The sequence below is a fragment of the Vombatus ursinus genome, unplaced genomic scaffold (genome assembly GCF_900497805.2).
Source record: "Vombatus ursinus unplaced genomic scaffold, bare-nosed wombat genome assembly UNPS02014782.1, whole genome shotgun sequence".
NCBI classification, from domain to species: domain Eukaryota; kingdom Metazoa; phylum Chordata; class Mammalia; order Diprotodontia; family Vombatidae; genus Vombatus; species Vombatus ursinus.
The window spans coordinates 6,687,114-6,711,522 of NW_020954560.1; the positions used below are offsets into that span (position 1 = coordinate 6,687,114).

The 24,409-nt window shown below is 41.7% G+C and overlaps 1 protein-coding gene across 2 annotated transcripts in view; it reads left to right on the forward strand.

The window, feature by feature from the left end:
• The first annotated feature begins 4,380 nt into the window (after positions 1 to 4,380).
• Positions 4,381 to 24,409, forward strand: part of DENND2C (DENN domain containing 2C) — an 84,606-nt gene continuing 64,577 nt past the window's right edge. For both annotated transcript variants that reach the window (XM_027866783.1, XM_027866784.1), the window contains exon 1: positions 4,381 to 4,463. The gene's annotated coding sequence lies outside the window, so the exon portion shown is untranslated. The remainder of the gene's footprint in view (positions 4,464 to 24,409) is intronic.

Here is a 24,409-nt window from a genome sequence, read left to right on the forward strand (position 1 = left end):
GAGGCACTTTCATTTTCCGTTTTCATAGCTACCTTTCCACACATACAAGTGTGTTGCCATCTACTGGTCAGATGGATATTTTTGTATGAGTACAATTGACGGAAAAACCAGTCCAAACCCAAGATTAGCAGAGGCTAAAATATTTTTTTTCTTTTCTAAGCGGTTTTTTATTTGTTTGTTTTGCCTCTGCAATCCTGTAAGCCTATGACTCTGGAAAAACTACTAATTGATCTTAAATTTTATTGACATTGCTACAAACGTCCTTCCAGTCTTTGCTAATTTATATTAAAAACAGGTTTGGATAGGGTATGATCCTATCGTCCTAACCATATTCTGTTTGTTTTTTTCTTTTCCTTTCTTTCTTTTCTTCTGAGCCTGGGTCCTCCCTCTCTCACCCTAGTTGGGAGTACAATGGCCACTCATGGATTGGAATGCACCATTGAAAAACCCAGGAATTTTGACCTGCTACATTTTCCACTGGGGCTGGTTTGCCTCAACTTAGGCAGCCTGGTGGTCACCACATTGATGTGGGACTTGGTGCAGACACCTGATTGGCTACAGCCCGCTGTATCTTGGAAGTCTCTAGTGCCATCCATCCACCAACCTCAGCCTCCATGATAGGAGAGATGACACAAGCATGCAGCACCACACCCAGCTACTTTTTCCCCCCATTTCACGTTATTTAATACACATACTCCCATGTAGTAGCATAGCCCACATACTTGTATTTTTCATAGCTATGTGGTTCTTCATTTTGTTAATATACCCATCTGGCTATTTGGTTAGATTCCATTTTAAATAATTCAGGTATAAACATTTTGTACAAATGACAACCTGCTGCCCTTTCTGGAATAACTTACTTCGGGTATAGTCACCAAAGAGAAGCAGTTCGGTGTATAATGCACTGGCCTCAGGAAGACTCAAGTTCAAATCCTGCCTCGGACATATATAATGGCTGTGTTTCCATAGACAAGTCACTTCTTACTGTCAGGTATAAGTTAAAGATGAAATGAAAGTTTGCATAGGAGGGTTCACATTGGGATATCCCCATATCCCCATACCTATGAAAATCACAGATCCAGATGACCTTTCCTACATACACACACACACACACACACACACACACACACACACACACACAATTGTGCCCAATGCAGGCTAGGCTAGCATAGAGGATGGGGTACTGGATCTGCATTCAAAACCTTCTTCTGACACTAAAATGTCTATGTGATTCTTGATAAATTGCTTCCCCTCATTATGCCTCACAAAATCCCCTAGAACTTAGTTCCTAAGTCATACTGGTCTGAAATCTGCCTTGGTGGAGGGAATTCCCATATTGTTAGCACCATAAACTTCCTTAAAGTGATATTCTTATGTCAAAGGGGCATGTAAACAGATTCTTAAAAATTAATTGCCAATTAGTAAATTACTAGAGACTGAACCAATTTTCAGTGTCAGGTGTAAATCAATCTGTTTCCTCATAGCCATTTTCATTTATTTTTCTTAGTTTAACATGTATAAAGCAACACCTTGAAGTTGTTTCAACTTGCCTTTCTTTCACTATTAAGGGATTATGCATTTTTTACCAGATGATGTCTGTATTTATTTCCTCAAGAATAAACTGCTTTTCTCCTTTGACATATGGAATGCAGTTCCAGCAATATCTTTTTTTTTATTTAAATTTTATACTTTCCATACATTTCATTTGGGCATCTAAGTGGCACAGTGGTTAGAGTGCAGGGCCTGGAGTCAGGAAAATTCATCGCCCTGAGTTCAAATCCAGCCTCAGACACTTACTAGCTGTGTGACCCTGGGCAAAACACTTAACCCTGTTTACCTCAGTTTCCTCATCTGTAAAATGAGCTAGAGAAGGAAATGGCAAACTACTCCAGTATCTTTGCCAAGAAAACCCCAAATAGGGTCACAAAGAGTCAGGACTGAACAACAAAAGATATTTTATTGCAATCTTTCATTTTCATATCACCTATGTTTTCTAATACAACTCCCTCCCACAGCCATCCCTTCTAACAAAAAACTTAAAAGGGTGTGTGGGGGGAATGGTTCACAAGTCAATATGCATTTTATTAAGTGCTGCTATGTACCAGGTACCTTGCTAAATGCTAAAGATGCAAATAAAGGCAAAACCAGTCATTGTCCTCAAGTAACTCACTGTATATTGGCAAGGGCAACTAACACACGTTGAAAAAGGCTGGCATTACATGCAACTTTATCTATACCTGTAATATCTCACCAGATTCCTTTACATATCTTTTCTTTGGAGCCAAATTTGGTACTTAGAATGTCCCAGCATTCAGTTTTGATTGTTTTGGCTAAGAGTACCTTCAATTTTTAAAAAATCAATTTTTACATGTTTTGAGTAGTAAACTTTTAAGCACTTATTTATCACATCCCTTTGTCTGATTCTGCTATTTTCCTGACGTTTAATTTATTACATTTTATTGTAGAAATCCCCTGGCCATTTCTATAATGTAAGACACAGCTTTCTTGCCTCTGATATTGTACATTCACTAACTCAAAAATGAGAACTCCATCTCAGGATGTACATTCATTTCTGATAGAAAACAATGAAAAAATTCTTGCCTCTTTCTCCAGGCTTTGCGGAAAGCTTTAAGCATAGGTGTGACCTTTCACCTTGTTTTTAGAAGGCCCTGCTGGTAGTATCCTCCATGCGGTTTCTAACATCTCAGTGACCTGTAGGGCCACCTCTGCTATTCCCCCTTAGAGAAGGAGATTTCCTTCATCCTGAAGACATTTATATCAAAGCTTCTCTTGATATCTGAATTAATACTTGTCACAAATGAAATGTTCCTTTTTACCCAAGAGAGGGCAGTAGAGGACACATGCGAACACCTTTGCCTCCCCAGAGGCCCCATCCTATGTTGGGCTTCTTAGGATCATAGAATTTGGAGCTGGAGGGAACTTTAGTGCTCATCTCATTTTTACAGAGGAAGAAACTGAGGTCCAGAGACATTAATTTCCATAGGTATCTGACATTCAATCTCCTCTTTGCCAAATAAACTTCCTGAATGCAAAGTTCATAGGAGGAGATTCCAAAGCAAACTGCTTTGGTGCAAATTTTTCCTCTAGAAGAAAGCTAGAAGAAAACTCCAACAGCATCTTATCCAAGATTTTGTTGCGTTCCCTGAAGATCAGCTTTCACTTCTTAAAGGAAACTTGTCACTATGGCATAGCTTCGCACAAAGAAGAAACAAATGATTTTCATTAAACTGTTGCTGTTGCTGTCGCTGGGCTTGATAAATAGGCCATATTTATTTTTAGAAATATCACTCTTGGTCTTCACAACAACTCCCTACCCCCTGCTGTTCTTGCTTTACCCGGCTGTTTTGTGACAGCCATCTGTTAATTGTAAACCAAACACCTTTCCTTCTGGTCTTCCTCTGTTTTGATGCCTCTGTGTGAACAGATGTGAGTAAAGTAGAAGAGGGGATGGGGGCCAGCCCCGCATCCCTGGGAGCCTCCAGAGAGATTTCTCGGGAAGCATGCTAAACTCATCCTTGGCCCTAATCATGTAGTGAAACTGGGCTATGGCTGGCTCTGGGCACGGTGCCACGCAGCATACCTAAGTGTGACTCTCTACTAACTGCAGGCAGAGTCATTATGGATGTGTGTCACCCAGCTGGGCGGGGGCTACACAATCCTGGTGCTGGGAGGATCAAAGGCTCCGTCCAGCCTCCCTCTCTCAGGGATTCCAAGCCTAAGGTGTTACTTTGCATCTCCCTGATTTTTCAGGTTGACAGAAGACTCCATGCTTACACCCAGAAGTGCAACACAGGAAAATTATAACTCAATGCAACAAACATTTTATAATTCCGCATTTATATAGTTTTCAAGTTTTATGAAGCACTTTCCTTAATTTTGTGAAGTAGTAATCAAATTGTAGAGCGCTTAGCACAGTGCCTGGCATGTGGTAAACGCTATATAAATGTTAGCTTTTATTAATATTATTATTAACAGATGAGTTAATGTTTTTAAAACGCTTTGTAAACTTTAAAGCGCCACTGGGCAAAGGGTCACTGCTGCGCCCTCTGAACCATTCAATGTCCAGTTGTTGGGGTTCCTTGCCTAGGATGAGGCGCTGGGGCGAGGAGGCTCCACGGCTGCCGGGTCCGGGGTCCGGGGCTCGAGAGCAGGGAAGCGGTTGGGGCACCGGGTACGCACCGGGACCGGAGCCTCCAGCCCGCGGTCCTTTCCGGACTCTGGGTCCACGAGAGGCGGGGGCAGAGCCGAGGGGCGGGGGCAGGAACCATCCAGCTGGGGCGGGACAGGGCGGGACCTGGAGCCCGGCCCGCCTGGGCAGAACAGGCGGGGGCGGGGGGCGGGGCGGGAGTGGAGGGGCCGCCGTGCTCGCCACTGCGAGGGAGCCGGGATTCGCTGCAGCCCTCGACCCGAGCGGAGCCTCGCAGTCCCGCAGCCGAGGACAGGTAGGATGGAGGCGGGGGTCGCAGTAGAAGGGACTGGAGCTCTAGTGGCTCGGGGATCTGTCTGAGACTCTGGGCTGTGCGTGGCAGCTGGACGGATGCGGGCTCCCCGAGCCCGGGAGCTCCGGAAAAGCAGCATCGCAGCCCGGGCGCGCCGGTGCGGTCCGGTCCGGTGCGCGCCCTTCCCCCCAGCCCAGACGCTTCAGAGCTGCTGTGTTCCAGTGCCTCAGCCCTGTTGCGTGTCTCCCTGCTCGCTGTCTCTCTTTCCCCTCACCCCGATCTGTGTTGCTACCCTGGCCGGTGATCCGAGTGGAAAACCAGACTGAGAAAACAACTCATTAGTTCCTGACGGATTCGCCGTTTGGCTTTTTTTGCTCCCTGGTCCTTGCGAAGGGTGGGTGGAACCTTGGAACCTTGCAAAGCTCTCTAGTTTCTCACAGTGAGGTTTAGCAAATGGCACGAGTGACCAGACCTCCGTTGTCAAAGGGCTAATCGGTGAGGGAGATGACAGCACTAGGTCTGGGAGCGTGGGGACTGAACCAGTTTGCCCCTGTGAAGAGGAGGGGGAAAGTTGGGAAGGAGGAAAAAAGGAGGGAGGGAGGAGGGAGGAGGCTTTCCTTGCCCTAAAATGCTGCCTTATTCCTGAGTTTAACTTGTTGATGTTTCACTCTTGCCCTGGTAATCCAAATAACATTTTGAAGCTGTCGGTTTGGGGTTCTTAACAAAAACTAGCAAGCCATAGAATGCAAATAGCAGGGCTTTTTTCCCCTTTGAATCCTGCCATGGGGCAAGCTGTTGTGTAAAAATTGTAAGTGTCTATAAAGGAGCACGCCATTCTTTTCAGGTCTAAACCACCTCTTTCCCATTTGTTTGTCAAGCGTATACACAGGGTGTGCACTCTTCAGAGACGTGGAATACCAGAACCAGATTACAATGTAATTGGGAAATAGTTGACAAGATAAATAAAAATACAGTAGAACACAGATAATGTTAATTTGTGGTTTTCTAGGCCAATATGCGCAGGCCAGCAGGAGTTCTTTTGTAGGATTAGTGCCCTCTCCCCATTCTGCTTGAATTCCAAAACACTGCTGTCAAGCCATGACTTACTTACTTCATTTGGAAGGTATATTCTCCATTTTCTGGTGTTAAGGGAAATAAATTATGAATATGGGCTACTGTATGTATCTATGTATGACACACATATATATACTGCCTATACATACATGCATACATACATCACACATACATATTGCCATATATATACCATATACAGTATAATATATATAATTGCTGTATATGTACTGTGTATATGCTATATACAGTATATATACCGCATCCACCTTTACCTGAGATGTAGGGTCCATTCTAATAGGTTTATGAGATCCTGGGTAACTAATGGTATTCCATTAGTCATTTACTGTAGCCAGTTGTCATGGTATATACCAACAATTAAAAACTGAAATTTAGAAAGTGCTTTAAAGGGCTTTCCAAGTTATCCCATTTTAGCCTCTCAGAGAACCCCAAAAGGCAGAGATACTACAAACGTTCAGAAAATCTAGGTGATTTGCCCATGCTTACACAGCTAGAAGGTGTTCCAGGCAGAGACTGGGGTTAGGTATCCCAGACACCAAGATTGGCTGCCTGTGCGTAAGGTCACACTGTCATGGGTGAATAGTTGTGGGTTAGCAGAACAGGAGTGAAAGAGATAAGCAAGGATCCTCACAGCAGGTCTGGAGAGACATTTGTACGCTCAGAGGGGCTGCTTCTTGAGTACGGTATTACAAAAAAAAACCAAAACAAAAAAACCAAGTATGCTAACATGTTTTGGACTGTCTGCATTTGTGATCTAGGCTGCCAGAAAGAAAACTCAAGAAAAGAGTAGAAGTTTGTAGTGGACTTTTATCAGGGACAGTCGTGGCTGTGTTCTGAAATAGTTTCACAGGCAGAAACCAGGAAACACAATAATCGTGTCTCCTGACCTTTCATTATTTTGTTCTATGGGCACAATAGAATTTTTTTAAACAGAAGAAACAAAGGAAGAAATATTAATTTTTGTGATGTCACAGTAGAAATGCTTAAATATAGAAACAAAGGAAGGGATATTAATTTTTCTTTTAAAGTGATTCCTGGATAATTTTGTATATGGTGGAACCTAAGAAAAAAATGTGTTCCATATAGGAATTTTTTAGCTCATTAACACTGAGAGGACGGTGGTGAAATTCTTGGCAAATGATAGTTTTAGTAAAGCTTTAAATGCTTTCGTGGATTTTTTTTAAAAAGCATTTTTGAAAGATTTAATGGAAGATGAAAAATGTAATGACATTAATTAGCAGCTAATCCAGTTAATAACACTCCACTAAAGACCTACTCTTGTGCCCCATGAGCAGGTGGAGGCAGCTGGGGTTTCCAAAAGCCATGCTGGCAGAGTGCTGGAGACTGTCTCTTCCTTTGAAGACAAGCCTCGTTAAGTGCATGAAGGCTGATGACAAAGATGGTTCACTGAAGGGTGGAGGGGTTGTAGCCACACCTAGGATATCACAGATCTTTAGAAATCATACTAGTTATTAACCCATGTCCCTTTCTATAAATTCTGCAGTGATTTGTAGTTTGTTTACCTTCCCAAAAGAAATTTGGTGCTTCTCTCGTTTCCCTCATTGCTTTTATTTCACTAGTACAGGGGGTGGCAAAGTCCTTGTCTTTGAAAGAAACTGGTATTACCAGACTATAGGTTAGGACTTGTTCAAATTACAACTTAATTATACTTTATAGGTATAAGGATATTTTCTCTGTTGAGTGACTGGTTTTCTTTTGTTTCTAAGCTGGGGGTGGTGGTGGGTAGGAAATGAAACAATATACTAAAATTGAACTATAAGGAAAAGTATAATAGGAATAGGAGATGGGCTGGTCATAGGACAAAGTTCACAGGCGCCCTCACAATGTTGGGAGAAAGTAGGAAGGCCTCCACACATTGGGTGGATGCTCTGTATTAAACTCATGGGACAAAAGTTACCCAGGATGGGCAGGCGCGGATGGGTTACCGTCGTTATCGTGAGAGGGATCATTCACATGGATGAGATCATTTGAGCATGTCAGTACTGAAGACTTCTTTCAACGTCCATGGTATATCCATTGTTTCAAATTGCTCTTCTGACAACATCACCCCGTAATCAATAAACTTACTGTGACCTCTAGGATCAAATATAAAATGTTCTGTTCGGCTTTAAAAGCCCCTCATAACCTAGCCCCCTCATACCTTTCCAGTCGTCTTAGGCTTTACCCCACTCTAGTGGGGTCCAGTGACGTTGGCCTCCGTGCTGTACCTTGTACAAGACCCTCCATCTCCCAATGCCTTACATCTTCACTGGCTTTCTCCCATGCCTGGAATCCTCTTCCTCCTGACCTCTCCTTCCTGGTTTCCTTCAAGTCCCTGCTAAAATCCCACCTTTTGCAAAAAACCTTTCCTTGGCCTTTTTTTAGGGTCATGTCTTCCCTCTGAGATTTGCCTCCACTTTATATATCTTGTTTGTCCATAATTGCTATCACCCCGTTAGATTGTGAGCTACTTGAGGGCAGGGACTGTCTTTTGCCTTCGTTTGTAGCTCCAGTGCTTAACACAGTGCCTGGCATTTTGTAAATGCTTAATCAATGTTTGTAGACTTGACCACACTTCCTTCCTTGCAAAGCCAAAGCAGTAGTTATTGAATATTCATTTAACAGGAGTTACTTGAATGCCACTGATAAGACAACTTAAAATCAAAGGCATGGATTTGTGGTCAGATTTATGGGCTTCATTTGGATCCTCATCATCATCAAGACATTCTTTTCTCTCCTTTCCACCATGCAGGCCACAGATAGCCAAGATTCCATTTGTGGGTGTTTCTGGGATCCAGAGTGGGCTTAGTTTAGACATGGCCCGAGTTTATGTCTGTTCCCGTATGCTGTCCATTCTGACCTGTTAGTCTAGTGACAAGCATTTAGTAGATACCTACTGTATGCCAGGCACTGTTAGATGTTGGGGATACAAAAACAGATTCTAAGAGAAGGTGAGGAGTGCATCTCAGACAAGGAAGACAGTCTGTGAAAAGGCACAGAAATGGGAAAGGCGGTGTTAAAGTTCCCCACCTCCTCTAGTAAAATCCAGCAGACCTGGTAGATCCCCTTCTGCTCATCATTTACTCCTCTTTTATCACATCAGTTTCCCCTCTTCCCCTCTGTCAGCCTGCACACTCACCCTAGCCACAGTCTCCTTACCTGTTATCTCCCATTCCCTTAGACCCATAGACTTATCCCCCAGCCTCTCTATTCATGGGAAGCTGGACAAGATGAGTTCTATGGTTCTTTACCATTCTAAAATCCTGTAGTGTTCCGATTCTAACCTTTCCTACTTCACTATAATTGGCCCTCTTCTGTCCACACTAGACTATTTCTCATGCTTAGAATCGATAGTCTCCATAGGTATTTGCTCAGTGCTACCCTCACCATCACTCTAGACTCCTGTGTTGGCCCCACTGGCTTATTATCACGCCACTTTCCAAACTCCACCATTGTCCCTCCACTCCACCTTCTGTACTACTCCTCACAAGTCCAGTGCTTCTGGAAGAAAATTGAAAACTTCAGAGATCTGAAATACTGCTAAATAATGTGGGCCAACTTCAACTGGTCATGCTCTGCTGTTTAAAATCATACTATCCAGACTCATTGTTTTCATGCCTCTGTGGCACCTGGAGACTTTCTCCCCAACTATCCAATCCAACTCCGGTGGTCCAAGTTATAATATCATCATAAATTAATACTTGGTAGTAGTTTACTTAGGAAATTTATGTGATAAAAAAGCCACTTCATCTTGCCTTTCTGTCCCCTTTTCTCTGTGTTTATCAATTCAGTGCCATAAACATTTACTAAATACCTACTGTGTGCTAGGCCTATGACTTATTTTTTTCATGCAAAGATGAAAAAAAGATTGTAGGTACGTTTTAGTAGGAGGAATAAGCTGTGTACAAAAATGACTTTACACAAGTGAGAAAGTGATTTAGTAAATAAAGGTGCACTTTTTTTTAGAGAAAGAATGATCTTTAATATTTGAGTGTCTGATGAGAAGCATGAGAAATCTGAAGAGGGAGAGATCAGGATCCACAAATTTTAATTTTAGGAATCCTGCTGCTAATGTATCATTCCAATTTAACTTTCATCCTATTAGCTCTTAAATACCTTAGGTCAGTTGATCACCAAGCACCTTCAGTATGCCAGCTATGTGCCAGCCATTAGGGCTCGGATAGGGAGCTCCTGGGGAGGATACAGGAAACTTTCAAAAGAAATAATATTCTACTACATGGATGATTAGTGGAGGAATATTACCACTGGAGTGTACAACTTATTGAGAGTTATTATGTGTTAATGATACTACTGTAAAACAGCATTGGTCAGGGTAGTATTACAGATTGTAAAATGCCTTACAGTATCTCTCTTTCTAAAACTGTATCATTCCATCTTTTTCTGGGTCATAAAAGTCACATTAATCATTGAGGTTGAGTCAAGCCATTCCGTTGGAATAAAGCAATGCATGTCAGTCATTGAATGACTCAGTTTTAACAGGGCTGAAAGTCATCAAGTATCTGCTTTGGTGGAGCCCACCACAGCTGTCTCGTGAAGATGAATTTTCAGTAGAACAGTCATTGTTTGGCTTTTGCAGGCAAATGTGCAGTAGTTTTGTTCTTGGCAGCTTGTGCTGTGGGCCCTCCTGCTCCCAGATCTTCCATTTTCCAGTGTACAAGGCCTGTTTTTAATTTTTGAAAACTGACTTGATACTTAAGTCCTAAAAAAAAGGTCCAAAAATATCACCGAGCATAAAGAAAAAACTCATTGGTCTTTTCTGCCAGCACTTATTATTGGTACTTTGCTTTGGTCACAAAGGACGTGTAGAATAAATGTTTTATAGGTGGGGAATCTAATAGTCAGCTAGATCTCTGACCTCATCAACTTGGTTTAACCCTGCAACAATGCTGATCTTCACCCACTTTGTGCAACTCTTGTTATATTTGACTTAAAAAAATAAAAATACATACACTCCTGAATTTATATACCTAAATTCTTTAGATTTTTTTTAACATTTCGTGAGTACCATTTTGGAATCTGTCATCCTTTCCTCTTGTTATGACTGACTCACTTCTTTTTCAGATTGTGTATTTCTTGGATGTTATCTTTTTCATCACTTCTTAGTCATTGATCATGTACCTGCATACACTTTGAGTCTCTCTATCACCTGAAATTTTGACTCTTTGGCGATGATGGTGTTCCATGATTTGTGGCCAGATAGCATCACTGGAAAAACTGTGCTGATAAAAATAGGTCTTTTGTTCTAGGTGGTGTTTTTTTTGTGTGTGTTTGTTTTTTGTTTGTTTTTCAGAGTAGCTTGGGATTGTTAAAGGTGCTGTACAGTTTCTAAAATGCAATTCAGCCATTTCTTCCTTTTTGACTCTAGGTAGTACCTATTTTTAAAAGTACGTGTAAATGTAATATGGAAAATACACAAAATAATATATAAGGTGTTTGTGTATATTTATGCCATATAGAGAGATGACATGTATGGAGATAAATGTAGGTACATTTATATGTGTAATTTTTTGGTAAGATTTATTTTTCTCAGATGGGTGCTGCCAGTAGACAGTGTGTTGGGTCTAGAAACATGGCATTTTTTATCAATTATGGAAATTCTCTTATTTTCAAATATATGCCTTGCAGAAGAGCCCCTAGTACAGAGGGTAAAGGGAAGGCGCCTCAGGATAGAGTCTTGGGGGACATCCACAGTCAATGGATGTGACATAGATGAACCAGCAGAGGATCCTGAGAAGGGACAGTCAGAGAGATAGGAGAAGAACCAGAAGGGTGCAATGCCTTGAAACCTGAGAAAGGAGAGAGTATTCTGAAGGCGAGTATCAGGGTCAGATGCTCTGGAAAGGTCTGGAAGGATGAGAACTGGGAAAAAGGCCATTACATTTGGCAATTAAGAGCTCATCGTTAGCTGGAGAGAAAGCAATTTCAGTTGAGTGATGAGGCTAGGCTGGAAGCCAGGTCGCAGAGACTTCAGGAGCAGAGAGTGGGAGAAGTGGAGGCACTTAATGTGGATGGATTTCTCAAGGAATTTTGCTGAGAAGGGAAGGAGCAATATAGGACAATAACTAGTAGGGATGATGAGATGAAATGACGAGTTTTTTATTTATTTTTTAAGGGTGGGGGAGGCAAAGGTAGCAGAAGCTGTAGGCAGTAGCTTCTGAGAAATTGAAGATTAAGTAGAGAATGGGATGATAGTGAGAGCAATCTGCTTACTCTCAAGAGGGGATGGCATTAGGGTGAATTGAATTCATCATAAGGAAATTGTTGTAGCTAAATTGAACTGAATTTTTTTTTTAAATTAAAAACAGGTAGGGCCAGCTAGGTGGTGCAGCGGATAGAGCACCGGCCCTGAAGTCAGGAGGACCTGAGTTCAAATGTGGCCTCAGACCAAACATTTGACACTTACTAGCTGTGTGACCCTGGGCAAGTCACTTAACCTCAATTGCCTAAAAAAAAAGAAAAAGCAATTAAAAACAGTTTCATATTTGTATTTTATCAGGGAGAGAGTGTGATATAGTAGATAAAAAAAAGTAGATGAACTTGGAGTCTGGAAGGCCTGGGTTCAACTCCTACACTCAGCCCTAATTAGTAGTGCAACCATGGGCAAGTTGCAAAGCCCCTTGGAGCCTGAGTTTCCTCATCCCATAAAACAGAGTAGGAGAAAATTTGGAACTTGGAAGTAAATGTTGAAAACTATAAATAAATAAATCAATTTAATAAAAAAAGATAAAATGGAATAAAAAAGATAAAACAGAGCAGGGTTAGGCACTGGACCTTGATTTCATTAGTATAGGGCACTTCCTGGTGAAGAAATTCCCTTTTATCAACCCAGGTCAGCACCTTCTCTGCCCCTCAGCACCTCATGGTCTTTAATTAACTTGCCTAGAGGGCTAAGAAGTCAAGTCCATCAGTAAGCATTTATAAAGCTCCTACTGTGTGCCAGGCACTGTGCTAAGTGCTGGGGATGCAAAGGAAGGCAAGAGATGGTTCCAGCCCTCAAGGAGTAGGGTCACTCGGGATAGTAATTCCTGGAATATCTCCTTCACAGGCTTGTTCTGAAGCTCAAATGTGATAATGGGTGTAAAGTGCTTTGTAAACCTTAAATCAAGTTTGTGTGTGTGTGTTGTTTATGTCAGTGTGTGTGTGTGTGTGTGTGTGTATATATAACATATATATACACATATGCATGTTCACATACACACAGATATAAGCTGTAATTATTATTCTTAGCTAATTGTAAGATAATTCACCTTTGAATCCTTTTCCTAGAGTACAGAATGAGGAGTTTGAAGTTAGATCTCTAAGGACCTTTCCTGTTAAATTTGACAGTTTTCATGTTTGTCCTTGGTAGAGAGAGTGTTACAGTGTATAGAGAACCAGGTAAGGAGAACCTTGAACCGCTCAGCTTTGTACTGGCTGGGTCACTGTGGGTGAGTCACATAACCACTCAATTCAAATCCAGTCTTGGCCACTTACAAGCTATGGAAAGGGTTCTTGAAGAAGAAAATAAGGACAGCCGGTGGTGCAGTGGAGAGAATGCTGGCCTTAGAGTCAGAAAGATTCATCTTCCTGAGTTCAAATTTGTCTTCAGACACTTACTAGCTGTGTGACCTGGCCAAGTCACTTCAACCCTTTTCGCCTCAGTTTCCTCATCTGTAAAATGAGTTGACAAAGGACATGGCAAACCACTCCAATATCTTTGCCAAGAAAACCCCAAATAGGGTCACCAAGAGTCAGACATGACTGAAATGATGGAAGGACAAATACTCCAAACATGTGCAAAGATACAGAGATGGGCAATTGGAGATAGAGTGTATTATTTGAGGAAAAGAAAAAGAGCCAGTTTGGTTGGGTCATAGAGTGTGGGAGGAGGGGAGTAATAACTAATGAAATGAGAAAGATAGGTTGGGGCCAGGCCATGCTGGGCTTTAAAAACTGAACAGGGGATTTTTATATTTTATCCTAGTCACCACTGGAGTTGACTGAGGAGGGGAATTGCATGGTCAGCAGTGTGAAGAATGGACTAGAGTGGGGCGACACTGGAGGCGCGGAGGAGGCTTTTGTAATCATTTACAAGGGTGACAAGGGTCTGAATTAAGGTAGTAGCCGTATGAGTGGAGAGAAAGGCAAAGGGTATTATGAAGGTAGAAACAGCCAGATTTGACAGCTGTTTAGATGAGTGAGGCGAGGGTTAGTGAGTAGTCGAGGACAATGCCAAGGTTACAAAGCTGAGAGACAAAGGATAAAAAGGTGGCATTTGGAAGATGGGAAGGTGGGGGATGGGAGTGAGATTGGACAGTTGGGGAGAGAGTCTCCAGGTGCCACGGAGGCATGGAATCTAAGAGTCTGGATAGTATGATTTTAAACAGCAGAGCAGGACCAGTTGAAGTTGGCCCACATTATTTAGCAGTATTTCAGATCTCTGAAGTTTTCAGTTTTCTTCCAGAAGCACTGGACTTGCCAGGAGTATTACAGAAGGTGGAGTGGAGGGACAGTGGAAGAGTTTGGGAAATGGCGTGATAATAAGCCCCATAAACCAGTGGGGCCAACACAGGAGTCTGGAGTGTGGACTTGATCGCCGTCAGTTTAGTTTGGGACGTGTTGAGTTCCTGACATCTCTGGTACAACTGGTTTGAAATGCCCATTAGCTGTTGATATGGGACTGAAACTCAGTGGAGAAAGTAAGGCTGGATATATAGATCTGGGAACACTTGCATAGAGATAACAGTTAAGCTCTTGGGAGCTGATGAGATTACCAAGGGAGAGTACAGAAGAAGACTGAGACTGACCCTTCACCCACACTCAGAAGCTGTTATATAAATAATGAGCCAGCAGAGGAAACTGAGAAAAAAATGGTCTGAAAAGCAGAAGGAGAAACAGGAGAGAGAAGTGTCTTTCAGTTAGGAAAGCATGTCTAGTAGGAGAATGAGACAGCAGGATCAGATGCCCCAGAGCGAGCCAGAAAACCCAGGACTGACCATGTGCTGACTAGAGGGAGTCTGGGGGCATGTGCTTTTGATAACTATGCAAAGAAAGTGCTCTTCCCCTATTGTTTCTTACACTTACAAGACAAGGGCTGATGTTTAGTCGTTTCAGTCAGGTCTGGTCTGACCTTTATTGACCCCATTTGGGGTTTTCTTAGCAGAGATACTAGAGTGGTTTGCCATTTCCTTCTCCAGATCATTTCACAGATGAGGAAACTGAGGCAAACAAGGTTAAGTGATTTGCTCAGGATTATACAGCCAGTAAGTATCTTAGGCTGGATCTGAACTCAGGTTTTCCTGACTCCAGGCACAGTACTCTATCCCCTGAACCACCTTGCTGCCCATTTCCTTCTCCAGCTCATTTTTACAGATGAGGAAACTGAGGCAAACAGGGTTAGGAGACTTGCTATCTAGTAAGTGTCTAAAGCCGAATTTGAACTCAGCTCTTTCCTGACTTCAGGCCCTGTACTCCATTTACCACCTAAGTGCCCCAAAGATAAGTAAGGGAATGAACACTTTTTGGAGCGAGATTCCTGGAGGAATCAATCTCCTGATATGCTTCAGAATCAGGTAAGAGGCCACCCAGAAGGTCAAAAGAGCTGGGGCCCCAGGAACAGCCCGGGAAGAAGGGCCTGACCTTCTACTGTCTATATGCACTGCCCCAAATTGGTTCTTTCAGTGTGCCTGGAAAAGTAAACCTCCAAGCGCTTTAGAATTAGGATTGTGCTCCTTTCAGTTCTGAACAGTTTGGCCCAGGGGGATGCAGCAGAGGGAGAGCTCTCTGTCTCTGTGCCTTCAGTCTCAGCAGGCAGAGCAGGCTGGGAGGCGTTTGTCTGGCCCAGGAGACTGGTTTGGGGACGGTCATTTCTTGCTTTACAGAGCAAAGCACCAAAGAAAATAATAATTAGGGACACTATTCAGGATAAGATAAAATTTCAATTAATTATGTGGATGCTAATTAAGGAGTCTGAACTCCACTGAGGTGGCATGGTATAATTAAAGTTAATTCGGAATATCACTTTTTACGCACAGCATTCTGACAACTCCCTTTTACAATGAAACTATTTAGTTGCCTTTTGTCCTGGTCTAGACTTTTAAGACTGAATTTTGAACTTTTTTTTTTCTCCCACTGCCTTGAGATTGTAAGAATGATGGGGGAAAAGTACTTTGTGTAAATTATTCTTAGATAATATGGGTCTGTGTGTCGTAGGGGGAAGAGTGTTGGACATAGAGGCAGGAGGGGCTTGGGTTCAATTAATTCTGTCACTTATTAGCCATGTGGTCTTGGGCAATTGAGTTTCCTCATCTATAAAAGGGGAATATCTATAGTATCTACCTCAGAGGCTTGTTGTGAGGATAAAGTGATATAATATGTATAGTGCTTTGGAAACCTTGTAGTGATATATAATATGTCTTACCCTCATTATCATTATTGTTACTCTCTCTTGCAAGTGCATATCTAATATAGGCAGGGGTATGCTGGTAAATGTTTAACAACCAGCTCTCTGAAAACCTGTAGGACACACTTTAAACTCTAAGCTTTATCATTTACATTTTCTCTATCATGTTCTTAAGTCTAGGCAATCAGCAAAACAATAAATTAATCCCTGATTTGCCGAGGTATAAATGCTCACACTGAAAATTTAACTATTGGCTTAGGAGCTAGCTGGTTTTACTAAACCTTTCCCTTCTCTCCTCTCAATTACCAATACAGGTCAAAACTCTTTCATGCCTTCTCTAATTCCAGTCTTTCCATAGCTCCTCCACGGAGGCTCTGCCCAGCACTCTGGGTCTTTTCATCTTTTGTGGATACCCTGGGAGCACTGAGGCTGCCCACCTCTTTAGCCCTTGTCCTCACTACAGGATATCAGTTTCCATTCTTGATTATGTCTTTTACACAATTTCTCTCATTTAAGCCATCATTGGTAACGATTGCCATCCTCCAACACCCACTGTGAGAGCCTTTCCACGTTCTATGCAATGTCTATAATTCTGATTCTACTGAAATCATGACTTGAAATCACATGGCATCATAGAGGAGAGCATTGTGTAAACTGCTCAGCTTAAAAGCAGCTACTAGGGAAAAATTTGATTAGGATGGCTCCATGAATTTAAAAAGTTTTCCTGTGACACCCTGCCTGAGTCCTACTCCAGTGCCTGGTCACGACGTGGGGCTGACCCTGGATTCTCAAACATAAGCTCTTGAGGGTGCTGCCAAGTTGGAAAGTCATCGAGTCTGAGACCAGTGATGGACTGCGTGTCCAAGAACCGACTGGGCCTCATGGCGATCATTTTTTCACTTAACAGAAATTCTCAAAGACTACCTGCTAATTCATCGAGACGGTGTGATTGTATGTTTTCAGACTTTTTCCAGTGTAACGATCAGTTGTGTTGATTTTTTTCCTCTTTTTCCATCTTTAAAAAAACAGCAATTATTATATGGAATGGTTCTCTGGGATAGGGAGATATTGGGGGAAAACTATGATGGTGTATGAAACAAGAGACATCAATAAAAAGTTATTTTTAAAAAAGGAAAAAAAGAAGCCGTGATTGGTGTTGGTAGAGGAAGTGCATTGATGCTTTAAACATTTAAATATTTACTATAAAGGTATATTTTGGGGGTAAATGAGCGCTTTGTTAGGCTGCAAATAGAAGCCAATCATGATTGCTAGACAATGTGGTAATTTCAGCCCCTATAGAACCTGCATTGTCTTGCACAATTCCCTGCCTTGTGTCTAATGGATGTTCCCCTCTTTGCATTCTGTTGCCTCTGGGGAGAGAATTGCTTTATATTTGTGATCAGAAAGATATAAAAATCCAATTGGCTTAGGAGGGAAGCTACTTTTTTTTCCTGCTTTGGTTGATTGTAGTAATCAGAACATTAGAGACCCTTGTATATGATGGTCTGAATAATACATAGTATCAGATGAACAAGAATAATTTCTGTCTGGCTTTGGGGGGGGCACAGATTATATAATTTTACTTTTTATTGATTTACCTTCCAAGAAAGTCTTTTGCTTCAGCTAACAAAATAGCTCACACTTAACCTACTGCTTATGGTTTTACAGAGCACCTTCTTCCCAACAGTGCTGTGAGAAAAGTTTTTTTGTTCAGTTGTTTTCAGTCATGTCTGACTTCTTTGTGACTCCAATTGGTGTTTTCTTGGCAGAGATAGTGGAGTGGTTTACCATTTTCTTCTCCAGCTCATTTTACAGATGAGGAAACCGAGGCAAACAGGGTTAAGTGACTTGCCCAAGGTCATACAGCCAGTATGTATCGGAAACTGGATTTAAACTCATAAAGATGAGTCTTCCTGACTCTAGGCCCATGCTATATCCACTATGCCAAGAAAGTAGTTAAGCATTATTATTCCAACTTAATAGATAAGGAAACGAAAGCTCAGAGAATTTGTTGGTTGCCTGTGGTCACACAGCTAATTTAATGTCAGAACCAGGATTCTGATGTAAGCTATCCTGATTCAGTCCAGCTCTCTTTCCATTATAGCATGCTGTTGGTATAATACTGATATATATAGTGCTGTTATAGGGCTATGCAGGGATCTGCCCAAGTGCCTTTGACCTGGTTGTTAAATTTTCAATGTGAGCATTTACTCCTTGGAAATTGGCAAACACTACAAACCAGGGCTCAAATTATTGTTTAGTTGATTGTCTAGATTTAAGAAGGTGATGGAGAAAATAATGCAAATTAAACTTAAAAGTATGTCTTGCTTACATCCCCCCCCGAGAGCCAGTTGTTAAATGTTTATCAGCACATTGCTAGATATAAGGATAACCATAGACTTAATAGTGTATTGGCATTTTGAGCCAATGTATAGTTAAATTTTAGGGCAGCTAGGTGGTACAGTGGATAGAGTGCTGGAGTCAGGAAGACTCATCTTCCTGAGTTCAAATGTGACCTCAGCCACTTACCAGCTGTGTGACCCTGGGCAAGTTACAACCCTGTTTGCTTCAGTTTCCTCATCTGTAAAATGAGCTGGAATAGGAAATAGCAAGCCATTCCAGTATCTTTGCCAAGGAAACCCCAAATGGGGTCATGAAGAGTCGGACATGATTGAAACAACTGAATAACAAAAATAGTTGTATTTCAGCCCAGGGATGTGGTTTCATCCAGGTAATAACAAACATGTTCTAACAAGGGTTCTATTATATAAAAATTAGATTGCATTCCTGTAGCAAACATCATCTACATAATAGCAGTGGTAAGTGACTCATAATCCAACGAGGTGATGGGGCGACACCAGTCCAGCATTAAGGATTTCTATGCATATCTACAAAATGGATAATATAGAAATGGGTTAGAGAAAATTGGTTATTAGTTTTTACCCACAAACTGCTGTCCTCTTTTCTAGGCAGATCTGCTAAGAGAGGCTATACTGCTCTATATCTCTTCATCCTAATTGATGTCATACTTTTGATGACCTTTTGCTGGGGATACTTGCCACATATTGCAAAGCAGGTTGTACATCCTGAGGGAGTCCTTAAGGGGTTATAGTGGAACCATCATGTGGGACATAGCAGGGATTATTAGAGAGACAGCCCTATGACTCCTTATCCACATGAAGGTTTCTCCATTGCATAAAGGACCTAACTCGTAGGAAGCTAGTTTCCAACCTCAGCAGAGTATTCAAACTAGCTTCTTAGAAAGTCTAGCAGGCAAACCTTATGCCAGATCTGTAGGGATTACATTCTTCCTAAAATTCTGACTATAGCCTAAAGAATGAAGAAAACAAACATTTATTAAGCACCTCCTTTATTCCCATTGGGCAACTAGTGGTACAGTGGATAGATTGCTGGAGTCAGAAAGACCTGAGTTCAAAGATGGCCTCAGACACTTACTAGGTGTGTGACCTTGGACAAATCGCTTAACCCTGTTTGCCTTAGTTTCCTCATTTGTAAAAAGAGCAGGAGAAGGAAATAGCAAACCACTGCAGTATCTTTACCAAGAAAACCTCGAATGGGGTCATGTAGAGTCAGACGCAAGATGCCCAGCACTGTGCTGGGCAGTTTATAAATATTATCTCATTTGATACCGGCAGCTACTCTGGATGGTAAGTGCTACTGTCAACTCCATTTTACAGTTGAAAGAACTGAGGCAGATATTAAATAATGTTGTGATGACCAGGAACATTTGAGTGGAGCACTGAAATTGTGATAGTGATCACCATGCCTAGGGATTGGCTGAGTTTTGGTCTGGGATTATATAACACACAAATAGGCTCCATCAGGGATAGGTGGGTGGGCCAAGCCCAAAGTGTATTTTAAGGCAGGGGTGGTGGTGGTGATGGTTGTTCTGGGGACAAAGGACCATTTTTGGTTAATTTCATTAAGTCCAGAGGAACTGGTCATCTGGAACTCTGTGTCTGTGTGTGTGTGTGTGAAAGAAACAAAGACAAAGAGAGGAAGGAGAGACAAAGGGAGGGAAAAGAAGGGGAGAGAGAGAGAGAGAGAAAAGAGAGAATGAGAATGAGAACAAGAAAAAGAATAGTCATGGGAGTGAGGATTTAGCCAAAGGAACCTTAATTAGCTCAAGATAGCTAGGATAGGATTTTTTTTTAATTATAAATTGAGGTTTATTTATTGGATTTTTTCTATTAGTTGTTCTTTTCCTTCCCTATTGAATGAATTCTCTAATTTCAAAAATTCTACATATATAATATGCATCAAAAAATTTTTATTTAGCCCTAGAACTATGGCTAGTTGGCAAGACTTTCTGTATGTAATTACTGAGTCATAAATGGACTTTTAAATGAAAGGCTTCTCTGATAGTATCTATTCAAATACTTTGATTTTGTTGGTAAGGAAACTGAAATCGAGAGGTTTAGTGACTTGACTTGACCCAGCTCACAGAGTTAATTAACCACAGAGCAGGGATCACAACCCAGGGGTGTTGAAATCACTCTTTCTACCACATCAGGCTACCACAATCAGTTCTTGGAATGGCCTGTGATGAAGAAGTAGAGTATTATTCAAAGTTTAGCAGCAGAGTTATTGTATCATAAGTCATATATGGCAGTGTGGGAACTGCCAGAATGAAGTAATATTCTAGCTCTGGCTTTTACATTGGCCAGATCTTTGCTCTGTATTCAAAGTGGATGAACCAAGAATTCCAGTGTATTTTATGGCCAAGTTACAAACCATAGGCAAGACTCCATAGCACATGCCATTGACATAGATTGGATCTGGCCTATGGGCATTGGAATGTCAGTGCCTCATATGTGACCATTCACATAGAAGGTACTTAATAGATGTATGTTGATTAAACAAATAAATGAGGGTCATATGTTGTTTATGGACCATGTGTCTAAGTGTCTCTTTTCTGAATTTGAAGTCACTTTAAATATTTCCTATTATTTTCCTCTATATTCCTTACTCTGTACCATGTACCCCACCATTTACATGCCTATGAGGTTAATCCTGCATTTATCTTCTTGTTTACTTCAGCATAGGATAGGATTATTGAGTTTACATGAGATATCTTTTATATACTCCAGACTAAAATGGATTTGTGAACTTAGCAATTCAGGAGTGCCCTTCAGTGATGCAGTTTGCCCCCATTCCATGCCGGCCATTCTCCTGTGGGACTTTTGCCCATGCCCTCCTGAAAGCTCAGCACAGGGCATCCATCCAATGTTCGAGGAGCCTTCTCCTCCTGCTGGTATCAAAGGGTACCACGGGAACCCTCCGGTCATTCCCTTACCCTCCCTTTCTCTTTCCTTGATGACTCTTCCTCTCTTTCTGTCATACAGTTCCCTGATGACATCATTTACAGGAGCTCTTCAGAGTTCCTCATTGGTCATGTGTTGCAGTCTGGTCATATCTGCCATGTGCCTTTCCAGCGCCTTCTGTGTGATACTTGTTTTTAGCTCTTTTACATACTTTTGATACTATGTAACTTTTTGGGATCTGCTCAGCTCATGTCTGTCCTTGTGGTCTGGAGTGTCTGTCTGAGAGTGTATAAAAGGGAAGAGAAAGTGTGGGCCAAGGAGGGAGGGCTGCAGAATAAGATGATGGGTTCTGCCAAAACAGACTATTGAATTTGGTATGTTTCATTCAGGGGTAAACTCAGGGGTCTCCTGGTGGTAAATGTTTAACAACCTGCACTCTGGGGGGAGAAATATTCCCATGATATACTTTCAGGTTTAATATGTGTTGTTAACATTTTCTCCATCATTTTTCTTAAACTGAATCAATCAACAAAACAAATTTTGCTGATTTCCAAGCTGTAAATGTCCACCTTGAAGACCTAGCTCCAGCACACTTCTGGGATGGAAATTGACAACTGTCCACTCAATATCTTAATCTGGGATATTACAGAAAAGACATTAGGAGATAGGCTGGGTTTTTCTACCTGGATAGATCCATCTCCTGTTCTGATATGTTTAGTTGGAGATGAAGGATTCCTGGCCTCAGGAGGTCCTTCCATTTCTCACTGGGGAATTGCTTCCACTTTGGTTGTGTTTTCTCTCACAGCTTCTAGAGGAGCAGGAGAATCCCTAGAGTTCATGTTTCTATTTCTCTCTGACCTGAGTGACCCCACGTCCAAACACGTGCCATTTGACGTGGCCCAATGGCTGTATCATCCCACCGACACTTCGCTGTTTGGAAACTAACAGTCGGCTAGTACGTCACACAGCCTTGTGGGAAGGACAGTTCAGACAGCAATTGTGGTCTTTGTTCCCATCACTGAGAAATCTGAGGGGTTTTTTAAAGGAAACTTTGGCCAGTTGTTTCTTGAGGTAAGTCAGAGAAATTCTTTAGTTTAATGACATTTGCAGTTTAGGGCAAAGTTAAAATTATGTTGATTTCTTTGTGCAATGTGGTTAGTGCTTACCGGAAGGGTATTTAGACCTTGTGTCTGTACAAGAGCATTCTTATTGTGATCCCCAGCCCTGATGGTATTTAGATTGAAATTAATTGTTTTCCCAATTCACTTCCTTCTCTTCTGTTGCCAGTTCTGCCTGTCAGCAGTACATGCTCAAGTCATCACCCTCCTGATGTCATTGGTCCTTGAGAATGAAGGACGAACAACAAAAAATGTTAGCAGTAGTACCCCTGCTCCTAGGAAAACCTTAATCTTGGCTCACTTTGCCTGAAGGAAGTGTTGTCTGATGCTCTTACGTTTTTCGTTGGTTGATATGATTTTATTTAAAGCGACTCACTCAGTTAGGAAACATGTATTAAGCACCCATGATGTGCCCGGCACTGTGCTAAGCAATGGGGATGCAAATAAGAAAAAGAAAGATAGCTCCTGCCCTTGAGGAGCTCACAGTCTAATTGGGGGAAACAGTGATAGGGATCTTCAAGGAACTTCATCTAACTTTTGGGAAAAGTGAGATTTTCTGCTGACAATGGAGTGTATGCTTGGAGATGTCTGAAGTTAATTTCATCTCACTTTTATAGCAATTCTGAATGTAGTAGGGGAATGGGAGAGTGGATTGGAGATTTCCATGGAAGCTCTAGGCTGCCCCTCCCTGTGACACCTGTGCTCTGACCCCTTGCTAAAGGACAAAGGACATGCATGACCAGGGGCTTCGGATTGGTCCCTACCTCTCCCAGAGAGCCACCATTGGCTGCGTTCCAATAAAGAGGCCACCCCACAAGAAAGAGACTGGAAGCCATCTCTCACTACTCCATAGAGGCCAGGCTGCTCTTCCTGGCTCAGTCATCAATCATCTTTGATGTAGCCTCATCTCCCCCATTCCCCCCCGCCCCACACACACTCCATATCTTTTAGCAAGGAACCAGAATGCATGTTAAGTGACACTAGAACAGGCCATCTCCATGGGAAGTGCTGCAGTCCAGTTCCCCTCCCCCAGTGCCTAAATTTCATCAGTGTAATTTCTCAAGTCAAACAAATACAGAGTGTCCCAAAAGTCTTAGTGCTTATTAGACTAGTCAAGCTTAAAATTGTACTAAGACTTTTGGGACACTCTGCATTTGCCAGGACAGCATCGTGGTTGTATTTGTAAACTAGAAATTAGCTTTAAGAAGCATCTGATAAGGTAATACTGTTTTATTAGTTCATACTAGTCTAGTACATTGTATTTTATAAAAAACATTCAAGAGCATTTATATTGTTTACCAGCAGCAATTTGAGACAAGCCAAGTTCCCCATTTGCATTGTGTATTTTGGTCTTCACAATAATGCCATGAGACAGATAATAGCTCACCCTCCTATAAAACTTTGAGGTTTCCAAAGCACTTTCCTCAGATCAGGTCTACGAATTAAATAATGAAAGCATTATAATCCCCATATTAGAGATAAGGAAACTGGGATTCAGGAGATTGAAGTACTTTTTCAAGAGGCTGTTGCTGTCCTTCTGCTTCTAAGCCCCCGCCCTCTCTGCATTGAACCACACTTCTGTCCATTTTTTTTACCATTAAAAAAGTATTTGTTGCCTAGTTTTCTCACTGAAGAATAAACATTCAAAGGCAAAATTGAAAAAAGAAAAAAAAAAAAGGAAAATGTTAACTTGCCATCTCCCAAGGGAGTAGTAATTTCAGTTCCCTTGTCTATAAAATGGGATTTTGATTATGAGTTCCGTGAGGATAGGAACTGTCTTTTTCCTTTCTTTATATTCTCAGTGCTTAGCACAGCACCTGAAACATACTAGGGACTTACTAAAGATTGTTGATTGACTGGGAATGATAATACCTGCAGAACCAACCTCCCAGGCTTCTTGTAAGGGTCAGATGAGGTAAGAAAAAGTTCTTTGAAAACCGCACAGCTCTATATAAATGTCAGCTGCTGTTTTTTTGGTGGGGAGGAGAGTTAGGGGTCATCCACACCTGTGATTTCTTTGGGAAGTTCCCATTATGGAACCCCTTTTTACCA